We start from the raw sequence: 6,425 nt of genomic DNA, 5'->3' as shown, positions 1-6,425 counted from the left end.
ATATATAAGACATATAAGATCTTGGCATGTATGACAATATCATATACACACACACACACACATACATACACACACATATATATGTATATATATACACATACACACACACACAAACACATTGCATTTTCTTTATCCATTCACCTATTGGACACTTATATTAGTTCCATATCTTGACTATTACAAATAATACCAAAATATACATAAGGGGTTGGTGTATCTTTTCGAATTAGTGTTTTCATTTTCTTTGGGTAAATACCATTTTCTGAGTCATATGATAACTCTGTTCTTAATTTTTGAAGAGCCTTCATGCTGTTTTCGCTGGTAGTCACCCCAGTTTACATGCCCACCAATAATGCATGAGTGTTCCCTTCTCTCCACATCTTTGTCAACACTTGTTGTATCTTGTCTTTTTGATTCTAGCCATTCTGACAGGTGGTTTTGATTTGCATTTCCGTGGTGGTTTGTGATGCCTAGCATCTTTTCATATGTCTTTTGGTCATCTGTTCTTTGGGAAAATGTCTATTCAGGTCCTCTGCCCATTTTTAATTAGGTTATTTGTTTTTTGGTGTTTAGTTGTACAAGTTTTATTTATATTTTGGATATTAAGTCCTTACCAGATATATTATTTGGAAATATCTTCTCCCATTTAGTAGGTTGTCTTTTTGTTTTGTTTTGTTTTTTGATAGTTTCCTTTACTGTGCAAAACCTTCTCAGTGTGATGTGGCCCCAGTTACTTACTTTTGATTTTGTTTCTTTTGTCTAAGGAGACAGACCCAGAAAAATATTACTAAGGTCCATGTCCAAGAGTTTACAGCCCATGTTTTCTTCTAGGAGTTTTATGGTTTTAGGACTCATGTTAGATCTTTAATCCATTTTGAATTTATTTTTGTGTATGGTGTAAGAAAGTGGTCCAGTTTCATTCTTTTGCATGTGGCTGTCCAATTTTCCCAGCACCATTTGTTGAAGAGACTACTGAAGAGACTTTCCCCATTGTATATTCTTGCATCCTTTGTCATTGATTTATTGATCTGTACCTTACATTTCTAATTGTGGAATTGCCTCACTTAAATATATGCTTTGAATTTATAATTTGTAATTCCTAATATCTACAGATCTGCCAAATTGCTCTCCTTAAAATATGTACTTAGATTCTAACCATCAATACATGAGAATCCAGCTTTCTTATATACTTACTAACATAGTGTGTTATCAAACTCTGCGAGTTAAACAAAAATGAAAGATAAAATTACTTTGTCTGAAGTTTAGAAAATGAACTGGTGGAGACAAAGCCTGAGGGCAAAGAATCTAGAGAGTTATTGATATTAGTGAGAGAATTATGGAAGTAACAGTGGGAATGTAGAACAATGGATGGTTTTGAAAGGTAATTAATAGCTATAATTGACAATATTTGGTTACTTATTTTAATATATGACATTAATTTTATCATTTATAAAATTGGAAGAATGGAAAACTACATTTTCAAAAACAGGAAATGTTTTAAAGAAATTATAGTATATCCCTATGAAGGTGTATCCCTGTGGTGATATGTCATAAAGCGATCAAAAATCAAGCTGCTAAGAAACATATCTGATAGTGAGAGAATGCCCATAATACAAAGAAAACTAAACAAAAAATTGGATACAAAACTGAAAATAAAGGAGATCTCAATTTTGTGAGGTTACACCAATATATTTTTTAAGGAAATGCACTGAAATAATATCTTATTAGCTTTTTCTAAATGGTTGAATTAGAGATCTTTTAATTTTTACTTTACATATTTCTAAATATTCTCCACTTTGTTCACAAATGTGCTATTTTGTATAAGAGAAAAAGCTGAACAATCGCATTAAAAGGATTGTTTTTTTTTTTTTTTTTTAAGATTTTATTTGTTTATTTGAGAGAGAAACAGAGCACAAGCCGGGGGAGGGGCAAAGGCAGAAGGACAAGCAGACTCCCCACTGAGCAGGGAGCCCAGTGCAGGGCTCAGTCCCAGGACCCTGGGATCATGACCTGAGCTGAAGGCAGACACTTAATTGACTGAGGCACCCAGGCGTCCCTAAAAGGATTGTTTAACAAGAATTGCCATTACCAGTTTGAGACCCATGACTTTTTAAGTCATGGCCATTTTTACTTACCTTTCTTCAAAGTTAGTTTATCTGTAAGAATTTCAAAATACAGTGGAATTTTGTTGCCTCTGGAAAGGTGATTATGGTACTTGTACAATGCAAGGCAATAGCCCTGCTCGATATAAGTGATGGAAATAAGTTCTCCAGTTATACATAAGTACTCTTAAAAAGCTTTCCTAAGGGCGCCTGGGTGGCTCAGTGGGTTAAAGCCTCTGCCTTCGGCTCAGGTCATGATCTCAGGGTCCTGGGATCGAGTCCCGCATCAGGCTCTTTGCTCAGCTGGGGGCCTGCTTCCTCCTCTCTCTCTGCCTGCCTGTCTGCCTGCTTGTGATCTCTCTCTCTCTCTCTCTCTGTCAAATAAATAAATAAAATCTTTAAAAAAAAAAAAAAAAAGCTTTCCTAAAACCCAGACTGTTTAAGTGTTTTACTAATTGAACCCAAACTAGTTTTGATTCCCACTGTGTCTATAATTGCACAGACTCACCGAGAATCTGATTTACTGTCTAAGACACATAAGGTGAAAGCATTCTGAAAAGTCTTTTATTTAAGGTTTCTGCATTTATTTCCCAAAACTGTTGCAGTATATGTCTTTTTAGTGAATGCATATTCAAAAGAAAAAAAGGCAAGTTAGATTGTTTTGCCTATCATGTCATTTTGAGGTAGAAAATTTCTTTATGGACAATAATAAGTTAATTTTCTAAATTATGCTATAAATGGTTGTGGGCTGGTACTCTTTACCTCTCTGACCTATGTAAGGGAAGTAAAGAATCATAAAGAAGGAAGCTGACATAAAATAATGACTAAGTTCAGTAGTAATGTGTCCTTACTTATATTTTAAAACAAAATTTCTTTTTTTTTTAATCTTCCCTTAAAAGTTCACCCTCATTATGTTCCCAACAAACGGAACTTTTAGTTCCAGATTATTAACCATTTTCATTGTTTAATTAATCATAAAAGGACAGCATTTTGTCCAAACACTATTTTTTTTTTTTTAAATAGCAAGCACTTAAGGAACCCTTTTCCAAGTACTTGAGACCAAAATGCACTCCTCCTTTCTCCAATTGCTCTGGGCCAGTCACTCCTTTCCAGTTCATCTCTGTTGTGCCTTGTTGGGTAGCAGCCTTAACTCAGAAGCAGCTGTCAGCTGTAGATGAGAACAAAATAGAGCAACCATGTATAGAAAGACACTCGAGGCCTTGAGTTTATTGACATCTGTTGACATTAGTGGAAGCCTGGATGGTTTATAAACTGTTGACAGCTGTCGAGGCATATTTGTCTGTGTGTATGTGGTTAGATGACACAAGCCATTGTCAAGAGAGCAGAGCCATAAATCATTTCACCTGGGTCTGAAGAGACCACTGTTGTTCTTAGCAACAAGACTGTTAACACTTGCAGCAAGGCATTTTAGCCAAATACAATGGAAGTTGGTCAGACTCCTGCAGGCGATACTGTGATTGGTCCCATGGAATGGTCAACATTTTTTTCTGCTTTCCTTCCCTCTAGTAATATAAGAATTTCAGGAGTCATAGTAATAATATGCTTTTAAGGCTATGGAATAGATAGTCATCACATTTTTAGAACTGAAATCTGGCTTTCATATATAAAAAAGAGAATCCCCTTGTAGCATATATTATGCATTATGGTATCTTCAGTAATGCAATTGGTAATATCAGTTAAACTTGCGTAGAACAGAATGAATCATGACAGAAAGTACAATTATTGTTAATGGTCCCTGAAAGTATGCCTCTCAGAATGTATTGAGCATTTAGAAGAAAGCTTTGGTTCTTTTTAATTTTCTTTTTTTAACATTTTATTTATTTTAGAGAGAGAGTGTGAGCAGGGAGGGGGCAGAGGGAGAGGGAGAGAATCTTTGGGCAGACTCCTCAGTGCAGAGCCCAATGTAGGGGTCGACTTGGGGCTTGATCCTATGACCCATGAGATCATGACCTGAGCTGAAATCAAGAGTTGGATGCTCAACTGACTGAGCCACCCACAAGCCCCAGTTCTTTTTAATTTTCAAAGGAACAGAACTACCTTTTGGTGTATAGTAGGAGTCTCAATAAAACTGTTAGACAAGAAAAATTTAAAAATCAATTAGTTTCAATTCATGAATACTGTTGAGTATGTGCTATTTATGTGTTGAAGTGTAAAGGAAATGATAACAGTTTAAGTTTTAGCCCTCATGAACTGAGTATTCTGGGACCTGTCAAATACTGTTTTTTGAAAATGTTAATATTTTTTAGGAATGAAAATGGTATTGTGGCTAGGTTCTTTTAAAAAAAAAAAATCTTATCTTTTAGAGATCCATACTGAAATATTGAATTAGATGAATTAGAACAATGCCTGGGATTTGCTTCAAAGTAATCTGAAGGAGAGGGCAGACAGAATTGATAAGGCAGAGAGAAATCAGACTGGTCATGAGTCGATAACTGTCGAAGCTAGGAGATGTGTACATGGGGCTTCGTTATACTGTTTTCTTTTCTTTTGTTTATATTTGAAATTTTCCATAATACAAAGCTTTTTAAAAAAGGATTTCCTTCAAGACTTCTAGCTAGTGACAGCTCACTTACAAAACTCTTGGAACGTCAAGCATTGTTTAAGTCACTTTACCTGTTTATTGAACACTTACAGGAACCCCAGTGAGATAAATACTGTAATTCATCCCATTTTATATGTGGGGAACTGGAGGCACAGAAAGTTAAATAATTTTTTTTTTTTTTTAAGATTTTATTTATTTATTTGACAGAGAGATCACAAGCTGGCAGAGAGGCAGGCAGAGAGAGAGGAGGAAGCAGGCTCCCTGCTGAGCAGAGAGCCTGATGCGGGGCTCGATCCCAGGACCCTGAGATCATGACCTGAGCCGAAGGCAGCGGCTTAACCCACTGAGCCACCCAGGCGTCCCGAAAGTTAAATAATTTGCCTATGGTAGTGTGCCTAGTAACTGGACGAGCAGAGAATGGCTGTGGTCTGTTATCCTCAGCTGTAGGCGGTCTAGCTGTGGGGTCTGGGTGCTTCAGCCACTCGGTAAAGAAAAACTGTCTCTTATTTGGCCCCAACACATGACACGAGGGCAGAGTGTCTGGATTTAGACCTTGTCCCACACAGCTGCATTCCTGATGCTCTCCTCCTAAGATGCTCCACTTCCGAAATCCCTCCTTGTGGTAAACTAATTCTAGTGACTCTGTATTTGTATATTTTTTCTGCTTACTTATTTTATTAAGATTTTTTTGAAAACAAATCTTCCATCACCTTGGGCTTGTGTTTGGGTTGGTGCATCTGTCATCCTGATTTGTGATACAAAGTGCGGAGGCAGAAGGGAGGAGGGCGGCAGCGAGGAGAAGGATAACTTCCAGCACAGTGATGGGGAAGAGAGGGAAGACAGGCATGGAGCCGGGGTCCGATACAAGCCGGATGTTCATCACAGAGAGATGCTGGTACAGAGGAGACCGCAAAAGGTGCCCACATCATTTGACCTTAGAGGTTTAGAAAATTGCATGTGGCACTCACCAGCTTGGAGGCAGTCAATCCTGGGGGCTTGAAGCATGAGGGGCTCATTTGGAGCAACCACAGCCAGCAAGTGCAATGTCAACCAGGAATAAATCTAAGATAATCAAATGGAATGAGAGGCAAAAAGGTCAGCAAGGAAATTAGTTTGGACTGAGATAATGACTCTGTGCGTATCACTAATGGCAGTGGGCACACTTCTCCTGCCTTTTGGACGCGTCTCCTCTTTGGCTCTCCTTCCCTGCCCAGTGTCTGATGAAATTTCACAGATGGTCTGCCGCTAGTGTTTCTTCTCTCGTTTATGCGCCGTGGTTTGAGTCATTCGGAATCTCTGATATGAGGATACCCTCAGTCGTAGGCTCATCATGCCATCTCTTCTCCCTTAGTTCACACAGTTGCCTACTGTGGCCACAATTTTCCTCCTCTCCTGGCCCCCTGCCCTCACTTGCAGCCATCCTGAGCTCTCCTAGCATCCTTGAGCATAGGCTTGACTGGGCCAGAGGAAACACAGAGCCCCGCTTTTGAGAGCTGCTGTTCTTTAGGCTGATATGAAGGAAGTGACATGCCCCACAGTGGCTGGTTCCTCAGCCACTGTCTGACCAGATGCACACATTAGTGGAAGGGAGTGACACTGCTGTAAATGGAGAAACTAAGTGTCCCAAAGCCAAAATCACATAACCGCTCAGCAGCAGACCCAAACCTAGAAACACCAGGTCTCCTGGCTGCTTGCATTAGTCTGGTTTCTGTTGGTGGTTGCTTGCCTTATTTTTACCATCTCATTTTATATTATTGTTA

This window comes from Lontra canadensis, unplaced genomic scaffold (genome assembly GCF_010015895.1).
Source record: "Lontra canadensis isolate GAN:19392208 unplaced genomic scaffold, GSC_riverotter_1.0 scaffold120, whole genome shotgun sequence".
Lineage (NCBI taxonomy): Eukaryota > Metazoa > Chordata > Mammalia > Carnivora > Mustelidae > Lontra > Lontra canadensis.
Note: the sequence above shows the minus strand (reverse complement) of the source record.